Source organism: Strigops habroptila, chromosome 5, assembly GCF_004027225.2.
Source record: "Strigops habroptila isolate Jane chromosome 5, bStrHab1.2.pri, whole genome shotgun sequence".
NCBI classification, from domain to species: domain Eukaryota; kingdom Metazoa; phylum Chordata; class Aves; order Psittaciformes; family Psittacidae; genus Strigops; species Strigops habroptila.
Window position 1 is genome coordinate 39465511 of NC_044281.2, and position 13384 is coordinate 39478894.

The following is a 13384-nucleotide window of genomic DNA, read 5'->3' on the forward strand; positions in this document are numbered from 1 at the left end:
AAGTGTGGTGCAAATAGAAGCAGCAGTGAGGCTGGTGGGTTCTCCAGTAAACCCTAGTCTTCCTGGGATTTTATTGTTAAACAGTTGTCCTTTGCATCCTGTACTGAGTGGAGGAGTCTGGCCTGGCACTGATCAGGGCTCAAGCTAATATTCCGCCAAAGATGGGGCAGAAATTCCAGTGTGTGTGGTTTAGGTTGTAAATCTTGAAGTAGAAAATTAATAATGGCTGAGCCCCTGGTTCCACAGGCTGCTGATCCAGCCTCTTTGAGATTTTTCTTAAGATAGTTCTCTAAAAATCTCACATTTAAGCCTGCAAAGCTCATGTATTAAGGAAATGCTTATATTTAAAGCAAATAAACTACTACAAGAAAGCTCCTGGACTTCAACTGAAGTGCATGAGGATCTTTATAGATATCCCTTGTTTGTAAAAACAAATGTGTAAATACAATTGGTGGAAGCCTAAGCAACACTTCTGCTAATGAGCTGACACTATCTTCCCCCTTCAGCTGCTATAATTAAAATTCATTTTTACTTCATGAAAATCATTGCCCTCATTAGCATTCCAGCCAATACCACCATCCCCAACCTAATTCCACTCATAGAATCATACCTGTGGCAGCTCACCACTGTTTCTATTTCAATTAAGCTTGCATTTTTTTCTTCCCTAAGAAAGCAAACTAAAATAAGCCTTTGTGCGCTCCCATAAGCAGATCAGCTTCTGAGGTTAGGTAGCATCCGCAACGTCCACGAAGCGTGTTGCTTACTTCCAAGTCCGCCACGGCTGTATTTAAAGCCATGACGAGGGGTGCTAGGGCAGAGACTGTTACGCTCGTGGGAGTTGCCGTGCAGGCCGGCCGGGAGGGAGGCGAGGCAGGCAGGCGGCCGCAGCGCGCTGTCTTGTGGCTGCAATTCACTAGCCCTCCGAGCCGAGAAGGGGGCACAATACGCCCGCGTTTGGCAGCTTTGCTGCCTCGCCTCGGCTCCGCTCGGCTCCCACCCGCCCGGGTTTCCGAGGCCCGGCGCCGAGCGGCGGTGGAAGGCGGAGGAGCGGGAAGGCCGGTCTGGGGTCCGCCGGGTGCCGGCGCCGCTCCGCAGGAGCGGCCGCAGCGCGGTAACGCCGTGGCGTTGACCGGCGGGAGCGCCGCGGCTGCCCGCGGGGCTGGAGCAGGTGGTGGTGGTGGCTGCGGGGAAACGCTGCCCCGCTCTGGGCTGTGGTCGGAGGGCACCGAGGTGGAGGTGAGGGGCGCGGCGGGACGGGGGATAGAATGGGGAAGCCCCCCAGCAGGTCAGTGGACCTTAATGTTCAGGCTGCCCGACTTGGGGAGCCCCGAGCGGCGAAGGAAATGCTGGGAAGGAGTAAAGTCATTTGTCCAAGTAGCTCCTGGCACCAGTTTGGGGGCAGCGAGCGCGGCTGCGGTGAGATTCTCTGAGGGGCCGAACACCGCTTAAGTGGAGCCGTTCACGGGAGGGGTACTTAAACATATTAATAGTTGGCGGCATCCCGTTTGCGGGGGGAGACCTCGCATTAGACTCCTTGCTCCTCTTGTAATACCCAGAGTGTTTAAGCTATTGAGTACTCTAGAAATATAGTCTGAGTCCTTCTGAAGGCTGCGTTTAGTTATTAGGATTCCAAACGAATTAGCAGGCTCATCTGAAAATCCTTGGGGAAACTCAGATTTTATTCAGCTCCTGTGCAGAAAATTTGTGGTTCAGAAATCTACTTTAACGTTTGGGTCTGAGATGATATTGAGACAGTAAAGATTTACATGGTCATCTTCACTTGAAAGGTCAGGAGATATTATTTTCCCTTTTCAAAGGTTTTACAGACAGCTGCTTGTGGTTTAGCTGATGGAATTGCCTGCAGCAGTTTAATGAGGGAGGAGCACAGGTGAACCCAGTAAAGGGATCTGAAGGCGAGAGGGGAGGGGAGTCTGGTGTGCTTGAAGGGGTAAACTCGGGTGTCATGTTCACTCGGTTAACATTGCTTAGGAAAGCTCTCTTCCAAGGGTGAGGGGGCACAGGTATTAACTTTTATATTTGAAACCAGCAGTGGCTTAACTGTTGCTGCTCACCTGCGAGTGAGAGTCTGTCCCTTCTATTGGTGCTAAATGGCTGCATCAATTTGGAGTTTGTTTGCTAACAAATTAAGGTATATACTTTGAGGTAGCACCCAGAGGTTTGCTATTGCAGGGCCTTCTGTGCTTCTGCAGTGGGTGCGATTCCCCCCAGGTTTGTGTGGGACGTTCTCGGGGAGGAGTGGGAGCCTGCAGCGGGGCTAACCTTGCAACTCTGAGAGCAAACCGGACAGCCAACAGGTCGCCACGATGTTGGTCTGCTACCTGAAACTTTTTACGCATGGGTGGTAGCTGGGACATTCATCCTCCCAGGAAAAAGGCCCACAGGTGGCATTGGGGGATGAGGCACCACTAGCAACTCTACAGATTTGGCAGCCGATGCGCGTCGGTCCGAAGTTGGGATCAGTTAAGTGCCGAGAATGGTTTTGACAGACGCTTTCTTCCTGGTACCGCGGAGCATCTTCCCGCGCGGCCACGGCGGGCAGTGCGGAAGGGAGCGCAGCGTGCCGCTCAGCTCCCGACGCGGGCGAGGCAACGCGCTAGCCCTGCTTCCCGTGCTCTTCGTTCCCTGGGTGTGCTTGCCGTGGCCCGGGGAAGGGGAACGGCTGCAAGGGAGTTGGTTGCTCCATTACGGAGGAGGAGGTTGCAGAGGGCTGGCTGTCCGAGGCAGGGATGCCTGAAGCAAAGCTTATTTTCTCTCCCCACCCTTTTCCCCACAACCCTCCTTCCTCACTTTTTTTCTTTTTTTTTTTTTTTTCCGATTCATAAAGCGCGGAGCGAGGAGGCGGGCATGAGTAGCCCCTCAGCCGCGGCGTAGCTCCTTCACTGTGCTTCCCCAGCCCGGAGCCGCGGCAGCGCCGGCCGCCGGGGTGAGCCTGGGGCGCTCTCCGGCCCCTTCTGCTACGGGGGGCAGCGGCGGCGCCGCTTCCCCGCTCCCCCTGTGAGCCTCAAAGTTTTTCCCCCGCCTCTGCGCGGCCCCACCGCGGCAGCAGCGCCGCCGCCGCGCAGGCAGCCGCAGCCGGCGTTGGCCAGCGGCAGGCGGAGCGGCGCCGGCGCTGCCCCTGCTTCTCGCGCGGACCTGGCGGCGGCACCACCGACCCCGCGGACCTAGCTGCCAGTGCCCGGCCTCGGCCCTGCCCGCTCCCGGCCCCGTCCCTCTCCTTGCCGCGGCGGAAAGTTTCCCAGCGCCTGGCGGAAGGAGGGTAAGTCGGGGGGGAGGGAGACGCAGGTGAAATTGCTGCGGCTCGTCGGGCTTCCTCTACCCGGAGACTCCCCACCCTTTTGGGTCAGGGCTTCGAAGCCGAGAGAGCCTTCTCCGGCGAGGACTAACACCTATCTTCTCTCCTCCCTATGGGTCCATGCAGCCAGGCAGAGGATAAACGGTAACCTTAAGTATTGTCGTATCGCTTTAAAATGTAGGGTTTATTTGAAAGGGCTAGTGGAAGAAATGCAATGTTTGGAGTTTAATACCTGCATATGATAATCAGTAAAATAAAGAAACCAGTTAGTATTCCGCTCCTGTAATACTTGGCGCGGGAGAGAGGCTGCTGTTACAATCTCATTTCCAAGCTTATTTGAGAGAAGCGGAGTGATGCCGGGTGCTTTATCTGCTGCCTTTTCCCGAGCGCCTGAGCCCTTCAGGCATCGGGGAGCCCTGCGGAGGGGAGAGGGGAGAGGGGAAGCTCCTTGCCTTGTAACTGTAAAGCTGCGGGGAGACAGCTTTTCGGACTAAGAAAACCATGTGAATGCTTCAGGACTGGGATTGCAGCAGTGGACTGAGAGCGGAATCAGCAGGGTGACCCTGGTCCCCCGACTCCTAGTAGGTGATGTGACTCTGATGCCTGGCTTTTACACACCCCAATTTTATCTTTCACCGTAGCCGATCGGAGCTCTGTGTTTGAAATGTTGCACTAGCTTGAGAGATGCACGGTAAAGTCAGCCTTGTCGGCTGGAGCCCGAGGAATACAAGATACCTTTGGAAGAACAGGATAGACGTGTGGGTGGTGTCCTCTGGGGGGCAAATGCTGGGAGAAGCAGACGCGTGCTTTCCAGACCCTATACATGTTTCAGCAGTGGCCATTAACAACAATTGTATGGATGTCAATTTAGAGAGAGGTGTGGTTAGATGTAAGTCAGTTCATAGTGACTTACTTAGATTCCATCGAGGTGTGGGGAAAACCCCCTGGGTTGCTCCCACTTTCCATCATTAAAAGTTAAGGTGGAAACATTTCCTTGTTTGTTCCCAGCCACACCCCGATGGGAGGAGGTTCATGACACGTAACATTCTCGGACTGCTCTTTGGGGAGTCTGCAGGTTAAGTGGGTATGTTTTTCACTTTGCCTGCGAGCTGTGCTGCTTTCTGATGGTTGGAAACTGGGGAAAAAGAGATTTAAAAATAAAATCAGACTGTATAGTTGAAGTGGTAAAGCAAATGTTCTCAAGATCCCACGTAGCAAGCTGGGAATGAATGCAAACTGTTCTTGCTCTGTACCTCTTCCAAATTCGGTTCTCTGTGAAAGATGCTATCTCCTCCTGCTTCCTAGCAAAGCCCAATCTGTGTCGCTAGTCAATCACGTAATGTAAATGAGATGCTTTTTCTCAGCCTCCTAAAGAGGCAATGGGAAAGTGTTGGTACTGCAGCAGGAGTGACAGTTTTGTCACATGTATAACCCAGCATGTACAGTAACAGTGTGGAAATCCAGTGTGCTTTAAACTTCTTGGTGCGTCACAAAGCTTCACAAAATTTCAAGCAGGTTACTTTTGAATCAGGGACTACAGCCTCTACTCACTTGTTTCAGCTGCTGTTGATCTGGCAAGCACCCATATGCCACCCTCTGGAAGGCACAGTGACTGTAGTTGACACATACTTAATTTTCAAGAAAAAGACCGTAGGCGGGTAAAGGGATACCTAGAATTAGATCAAGCTTGATTAAATTATTTTTCAAAGTTGAATAGTGCAGCTTTTCATATCCTGCTACAGTACGTACTTTTTTTTTTTTTTCCCCCCTGTAACCTTCAAATAGCAACATGTATGGCTATTTGGAAAAGTGTAGGAGTGTCTAATTGCTTTGTTAAAATGGGAATAGTTACTAGAGCAACCTCCTAAACATTTTTAAAGGTATTAATTCAACGTGCATTTTGCAGATAAAGAGTTTCAGTCAGCTTTTTGAGAACACGGCTTTTGTTTAGTGGTCCACCATCCACCAACTAAGCATCATTCCAGTTGTCTAAATGTGTGTGTGGGTTTCTTAAATCTTCTCTTTAGGCACTGATTTTTTTTCTATACCTTAATGAAAGTCTGAAGCACGAAGTCTGTTGGGTTGCTGCGTTGTGTATCTCTGAAATACATGCATTTGTTACTTTGTAGGATAGCAGTGGGTTGTCAGCACCTTGGTGTCTTGCAGGGACAGCTACGCTGCAGTGCTGGATGGGTGCATGGGACCATACCGTGGAGTTAAGTTTTGCACTTTAGAAGCAGATACGGGGCTGAATTGGGGATGTAGAACTTTACCAGGGTTGATTTAAGATCATGGATATCAGACAGGAGTTGGAAGTTGGCCCGAGTTCTCTTTCCTCTATTTTTAAAATAAGTCTTCCCTAAGTTCCTTACGTATCACTATCAGAATCTGCATGCTTTAGGAGCTAAGTTTATAATTAGAGGGACACATTGTTAAAAAGTAGGATCCTTGAGGTCTCCCTTGCTTATTGCTGCTTTCCTTCTTCCCATGCCTTAGTAGCCTGTTAACATGGAGCTTTACCACTGAACTCTGTGATTTAAGTCGTTTGTGAACAACCTTAAACACAGGGCATAATTTGTTGTTAAAACTGATTGTTGTTAGCAAGCAGGTGAAGGAAACAAACCCAGTAGCTTAACACTTTTCATTTAATGGATTTAGTTAACTTTTGGAAACAGTTTTGCCTTAGTCAAAATGCTCTTAAACAGGAAGATGTTAGCTTTCGTGTTTTTATTTTGGTTTTGTTTTTATGTTTGCACATACTTCAGAGCCTGTATGCAGCTAAGCATCAAAATCTGAAACTAGGAATGTAAATTCTGGTTGTGGCTCAGCTGTAACAGTAAGTCTGGTATAAACCCCGTTGGTTTTGCAAACCGAACCTTTTTACCCCATGAAGGTGGCTTTTGGATCTTCATCAAAACCTCAAGAGCACTTAACAGACCTCTGGCAAAATGAGGCATTGCTTTTGTGTGAAACAGCTGGTTTCCTCCTAAGCTTAATGTGCGTAGCTGAAAACTGAACTAACAGCCAATTAATATGTACTTCTCAGTACTTAAAACATGCAGATGGGTAACTGACTGCTTCAAGCTTGAAATATGGATCTAGCTGAAAGGCTGCTTGAGACTTAAAACCAGGTTTGCTAGTTCTGTCCTATTAATAGTTTATGAATTCAGCATGCGAACTACAGAAAACAGTAGTTAAAATGGAAAGGCTTATTGCTCAAAATCCTGCAATCAGAACTTCCTGGTTTAATTAAAAATAACTAATCAACTGATTGATGAAGGGAGGGGGGAAGAATCTTGCAGGTATATATTAATTTTGCTGCTACTGGAGCATTCTATTTTACGTGTTTGTTGGTATGAAATATATTGGGGAAGGATACATCGAGTGCCTAAAAAGCTTGTATGAGTACAACAGAGCAGGCTTCTGGGAGAGAAGATCCTCCTGCAAATTTGGATGCTTAGGTGTTTTATTAAAGAGACTTTACAATAAATACTAACTCAGCAGTAATTGGAATCGATTTGTCTTTTGGCAGGTCAGGTAGTTGGTTTAATCCTATTGGCAGTGGGTTTATGTGTTTTCTGGCTGTTAGGATTACGTGCTGTTCTTTGACTGGGTACCTGACTGCATTTTTTTTTTTCTTTTTTTTTTTCCCCAAGCTGTAACACAAAAGTTAGAACAAGTGCTTGTCATCACTGGTGACAAACCTCTGAGTAAGAACTAAAGTAGTTTAAAATAGTGTTTATTTTGAATATATAAAATCTATCTGACCTTTGTATGACACCTATGTATGTACAAAATATATAGCCTTGGGTGTGGGAGAAAGAAGGGTATTCTTTCTGGATTCACCCGAGAAGGGAAAAGCCATGAGAGTATTCGAGAAGGGTGACCTAGCTGTAGAGTGGCTGCATTTGCATTGGACCCCTGTAGATTCCCCTGTTGTCAGAGACTTTACCTGGTCAGTGTGATTGCCCTGAATCCTTGGCTGATGTTAATAAGCTTCATTGGAGGTGCCAGAATGAAGCAAACCCCAGCAATGTGAAGGGGAAGATGAGCAAGGGAGTCAGCACCTTCTGCTCTCTAGCATCTGTGGGAAATGCAGATGAAGGTTTTAATTTTTGCTTCTCCATTGTTTTTGGTGTTGCAGGTTTGGGGGTTTTTTTTTTAGGAACTTTGTCTCTGCTGGTTAACTCTTTGGAGGGGTTTTTAAGGGCAATTAGTGACCAAGTGGATTAGCAGTGTATCTCAATTAAGATGCTGCAGCTTCAGTGGCCGCATAGAGCAGTGAGGAGCCAGGTGCCAGTCAAGCTTCTTTTCTTCTCTTATGTATAAAACTCTTAGCTGTGTGGGCTCATATTGGGAATAACTACTCTGAATTCCATTATTGGGAATTTACATTAGTAGTGCCAAGACTGTAATCTTAGCCTAAAGGTGAATGGAGGAATCCTGGGCTTTTTCCTAGTTTTACTTGGAAGTTCAAAAAGAAAACACAGCCATAGTGGATGTTTGCTTTTGGAAGGGCCAGTGACTGCTGTCTTCCTTCAGTCTATTTTGTCTATCATTAAGAGAATGCCCTGAGTCTTGGTTAAAATGAATTCCCTGAAACAGTGCAGTCTGAAGGGCAAAGGAAAAAGAGAAACAGGAAAGTTCAAAGTAAAGTGCCACAAAGACTCTGGTTATTTTCAGTCATTGATGAAGTACTAGCTTATTTCTTATTTAGTTCATGCATTTAATTCCTGTTTCATTTTCTAACCTGAAAAAAAACATTTGAGATAATGGGAGAAGAAACTGAGTAAAAACCCCAAAGCTGACTGATAGAAGCTGGTAGAAAGGTTATGAGGTGTTTGGGAAGGACCTAAGGAGAAAAATGTTCCTGATAAAACAGTTTCAGGAACCATCTTGGTAAAACACTAGTGAGTCCTTTCTAATATGAGGATCATGTTTAAGCACCAAAATGCTGAAGTGATTTAATTAGTGGGGGAAAGCATGCTGCCCACTACTTTTATCAGTGCTTTTCTTGATTATTTTGGTTATTAGGCAGTCAGACTTGGGTAAGAATTTGTGGATAAGATAGCTTTGTTTTTTTTCGTAATTACACATTAGCACATGCTTCTACTGAAAACAAAAACAAGAAAAAAACAACAAATGAACAAAATCACAAAACAAACCGCACAAAACAAAATTCTGTAGCAAGTAGCTCAAGATCCAGGTTGCAAGACTGAACGTGTGAATAGTGCTGCTTGAGGATCTGGGAGAACTGTGTGGGAAGGGCTGTTAAATGTCCATTTTACAGACTTCCTATTGTGATAACTGAGGAGCCTTCCTGCAACCGGGTTATTGGTTGTCTCATTTACTTCATTCCCATGTTTCCTTATCACATTTTAAACAGAACAAAGATACTTCTTGGTTTCCTTTCAAATTATGGTTCAGTGCGCAACTGTTGGAGAGTTTTAGTGATTTAATCTTTTGGGTGAGATGTAGAACTGCAGTCTTTTATTGCTCTGTTTAAATTGTGTGTGGTGCTTTCTACAAAAATACAAATATTAATCCCAGCATGCCAATGTAATTTGAATAGTTGATTACAGCTTTTTCTGTTTGCCTACTGTTTCCCCCTTGCTGTATCTTGAGAAACAATGCTTCTGTCTCAACAGTTTTCTGTCTGGCACCTGGTAAGAGGGAGGTACTCCTGCATAAGGTTTGGGTGTTTTGTGAGACAACCCGTGGGAATGGTAGGCTCTGTGAGTACTGCTGAGTTCCAGGCCAGTTCCCAGCCTTGCCTGCAGCATCTCAGGAACAGTGCACATAGATATTGTTAGCTTTCTGCCATCTTGCAACATTTGTATGCCACCGGGTGATTGCATGATTCCATATTTTTCCAACATCCATCCTAGATAACAGGAGTGGGGGAGCCACCCTATTTCCAAGATGACAGTTCTGTTTCAATATAAGGACATTACTTGGATGAGCAGCTCCAAATTTTGCTGGCTAATGAGTAGCAACGTAGGGATGGTGATAGGCAGCATTGTGTTTTCTTCTTGCAGATCTCAGTATTAACTTTTCTTGTTTGTAGGGGTATTTCCCTAGTTGAGTAAATGTAGTGAGAGCAGGTAACTGTTGCTTGCTACAAGAGCTGTTAAAATTTCAGGTTGATGCATTCTAGAGTAATTGGCAGAATGTTTTTGTGAAGGATGTTCTTTATGATTCTTGTGGAGAAAATAAATCTCTTCTAAACAGAGAAATTAATTATGCCCTGTCAAAAGTAGGAGAGAGAAGTTAAAAAAAAAAAAACCCACCAAAAAACAACCAACCAACCAACAAAAAACCCCAACTAAAACTAACCAACCAAATAAAAAAAAACCCCAAACCTATACTTAAGTATTCTGGGGTTTTGGTGATTTTGATTGAGCTTTCTTTTAACAGCATTTTTTCCAAATTCTATAAACAATGTATATGTGACTGTGTAACCTTAGAGTGTGGTCATTCTGGTACATAATGGTGATGAATATGCTAAACCTTACAGACACTCCTAGGTCTGTAAGGGACAGCTGCAGAGACCCAGATTCCTCTGGTTGCCACTACTCTGGAAGAGTATCTATTTAAGCTAATCAGATTTTTTTTGTTGGAATGTGGTAGCGGTAAGGCTGACAGGGAAACAGATCTTTGGGAGACGTGAGTGATGAGAGTGTAGGGATGAGGCGGGGAACTTTTCCACTGGAGCTGGGAAACGGCTTGCAAGTGCTGGGCCAGCAGTTTCTTTCTGAATGACAGTTAAGTCACTGTGTTTCAGTTCTGTGCTGATCCACGTTTCACTTGGCGATATCAAGTTGCATAACTATGATGGTGTTTGAATTTTTGAGTACTACCGTAGAGAACTTTTTCCCAAGAGTCTCCACTGAGAGATTCTACAAATTCTAGCAAACTGAATTTGTAGCTTAGGAAGATTTTTAATCCCCCTCCTCTCAATTTTTTACACTTGCGGAATATCAAAGCTTGAAATAACTTACTTGGAAATCTTTGGTGTCTGTGGTGTATCCCAACATTGTGAAATAACTCATGTCTTTATTCTCTGCTGTTGTCTGCAAGCAGAGATTGCAAGTTTTGGGAAAGAAAGTATTTGTCGGACAGCACAATGAAAGTAATTAGAATATGGCATATTATATTTTTATTGTTGCGTCTAAAATGAGTGTAAACACAAGCTAGAAATGAAACCCATACTCTAATGGAATTACCTATTGACAGCTTAAGTGCTGTGTGTGACAAGGAAAAATTAACAACTTGAAGCAGAAATACAATGTTGCCTTTGAGTCTTGTTTTTATAGCAGTCTTTGTCAAAGAAAAGCGATAGATGGGGGAGCAGAAGTTAAATGTACTAAATGAAAACATAAGTAGGCTTAAAGTATTAATAAAAAAGTATCCGATAGCCATGTTGTAGAACCATGAAAGTCTGGGTTTAGTCTCTCTGCACTATGAAAGTTTGGTTTATGTAGTACCTAAACATTCATATGTTGCAATTGTTGAATGTCACTTTGTGCGATATATTAAGGCAGTAATTGTTTCTTCTTTCATGCATTAGAACAGTCCTTTGGGCTTGTGGTTTCTTGGAGGGGAGGGAGCTCTACTAAGGGAACCCCTATACTGAAAAGGAGGTGCTGTGGAGAGGGTTATGTGATTTGATGTAGATTTAACTGAAGCCTACCTGCATGCTGTAAGTGAAAGTGTTGTCTTTGATTATGTAGAAAGGAAATGCCATCCATGATACAAGCCCACAAGTGGGATGCAGCAGATCATGTGGCATCTTCTTAAAATACCTGGAGGTAAAATTCAAAATATGAGTTATTTTGAAATAACAACTGGTTTTAAGGCTTTAGTGAGTTTGTGATACTGAGAGTGTCTTGGACTACTTCAGTTGTAGACATTGCATGCCCTCTTTATCTTTCTTCTGTCTCTAATGAAGGTCTCTGCATAGTGCTTGTTGCCTTTGAAGAAGCACCAGCTGGCTCCTGAATCTATTTAGCTCATGAGAGCTTTAAGTTATTTAACATTCACAAATAGGATCTTTAAATCTCTGAAGAACAGTCTGAACTCTATTACTCATACGTCCACCAGCATAAATTTGTTAAGAAATAACAATTGCTGCAGTTCTGATAGTAAAGAAGTTTCTAGTAGTCATTTAACTTAAACTGGAGGGTTCCCTCCCCGCCCTCCCCCCCCCCCCCCCCCATAGGTGCCCAAATCAATCTTAGGGCAATAGATAATCTTATTCTTAATTTCTTCATTCTTCTTCTTCATATTCTTCATTCAATCTTCATTTACTTTTATCTTTTATTTTTCCCTACTAGGATCTGAGACTAATGCATTTCATGAGAATGAAACTTCTGGTTTGGGGAAAAAAAATAAAAATCTTTTAACATTTAATGTGAAACAAGGTTATTTACATAAGTACTTATAACTGAAAAGATCTGGATAAATGCACCTGGTGAATTTTGGATAGTGAGTGTTTCAGGGTTTTGTTTTTTAAAACTGTAGATGCTTTAATAAAATGGGATTTGTGGCTGGTGGACCATGGGGCAGAACTTGAGCTGGTAAAAATCTCCTTGCATTTTCAAAAACTCCAGAGAATAAGATCCTTCTGCTAAAAACCTGGTTGCTGCTACACTTGGGAGTAGAAGCAGAGTGTACAACCTCCAGGAATACTGCAGCAGCCTCTGTTACAATGTGGTATCTTTTTGCCTGGCAGCCAACTTGGGAACCAGAGTAGAGGAATGTGAGGCTGGTGGTGAATGGTGTTTTTCCTTTCCTGAGCAGTTCATCTAGATTTATTTAGAGGCTTATCTGGATAAGGGAAGCTTAACAATATGGCAGCTACATGAGGGTCAGAAAAACTGACCTACTGTTGCAGTGGTCCTTTTTCATCTAGGAAGGTGGTCTGAAGTACACTGGTGGGACTGAAACTCTACTAAATAGATGAATGGGTCTGTTAATGAAATTCATAATGAATTGAAGCTTTGCCCACTGGCACTGCAACCTGGTTCCCTTTTTTCATTATTTCTTCCGGATTCTAACTTCAAAGAGCAATGAAGCAGTGGAAGATAGTGCCTAGGTTTGCCTCACTGAAAGTAAAGGACAGAGGATTATTGAAATCCCTTAATAACTCTCTTTTTTTTGGGGGGGTATGATGATCTCCTTTTTAGTCTTTAATAAAGTTCCTATTCTAATCTGTTTGAAGGCAGATTACAAAAAAAAAAAAAGAATCTTCTGACTATTAAGGGAGTTTCAAACTAAAGGGAGCCATCTATCACAGATATGGATGTTATGTCCTCTTGCCCTCCCACCAATTATCAAGATAGTGACAAGTTTATGACTTGGACTATCAACCATACTGGATGTCATCAAGGGCATGAAATTCCAAGTTCTTTCTGACAATGTCCTTGTAGAACTTCTGTGGAAGAAATAAGTAAAATATTTTGATGGCACGACAAGTAGCTAAAATATCAAGACTAGTGCAAAATTAAGTTGGTCCTTTGTGGGACACATGCACCTAAGACAAGTTAGGGATAAAAATTTGCATTTCGGGAGTTTAAAGTTATCAGTTCAGGGCAATTGCTGGACTGCTTGAGATTCATTCTGAACTGAATTGAGGCTGACTGGTTGTGCCAGAGTTAATCCTTATGTGCTGTGTGGTGGTGATTTGGTGGGGGCATGTAAAGCTCATGAAAGAAGTGTTGTGTCTGGAAATTATTATTTTTAAATTTTTTTTCCCTTTTAACCTTCCATTTTCTAATATGAATACTACTGTAGAATTTTTCTGTCTTAGTATTTTAGACTGAAAGAAATAGTTAGTAGTTAAAACCAATAGCTCCTGTTCATCTAGAACTTTCTCCTGCCTCTGTACACATATATGTCTCTGCTCCTGTGTCAGTAACATTTACATGTTACTGACACGGTACATCTTCATGTTCCTAGGGCTGTTGAAATACTTGACCTGGTCTAGGAGATATTCAGCCTCCTGAAATGAGCAGAACTGAGGTCATTCAGTGGGAAGAAAGTTCCTGAGACAGGAGGAGCTAGTACCTA

The 13384-nt window shown here is 44.1% G+C and overlaps 1 protein-coding gene across 3 annotated transcripts in view; it reads left to right on the forward strand.

The window, feature by feature from the left end:
- The first annotated feature begins 1173 nt into the window (after positions 1-1173).
- Positions 1174-13384, forward strand: part of PCDH15 (protocadherin related 15) — an 805351-nt gene continuing 793140 nt past the window's right edge. Inside the window, exon 1 of one of the 3 annotated variants that reach the window (XM_030486584.1) lies at positions 1174-1236. The gene's annotated coding sequence lies outside the window, so the exon portion shown is untranslated. Of the gene's footprint in view, positions 1237-2816; positions 3278-13384 lie in introns of those variants that run through there. The other 2 variants (XM_030486585.2, XM_032919940.1) reach the window with 2 other exon arrangements.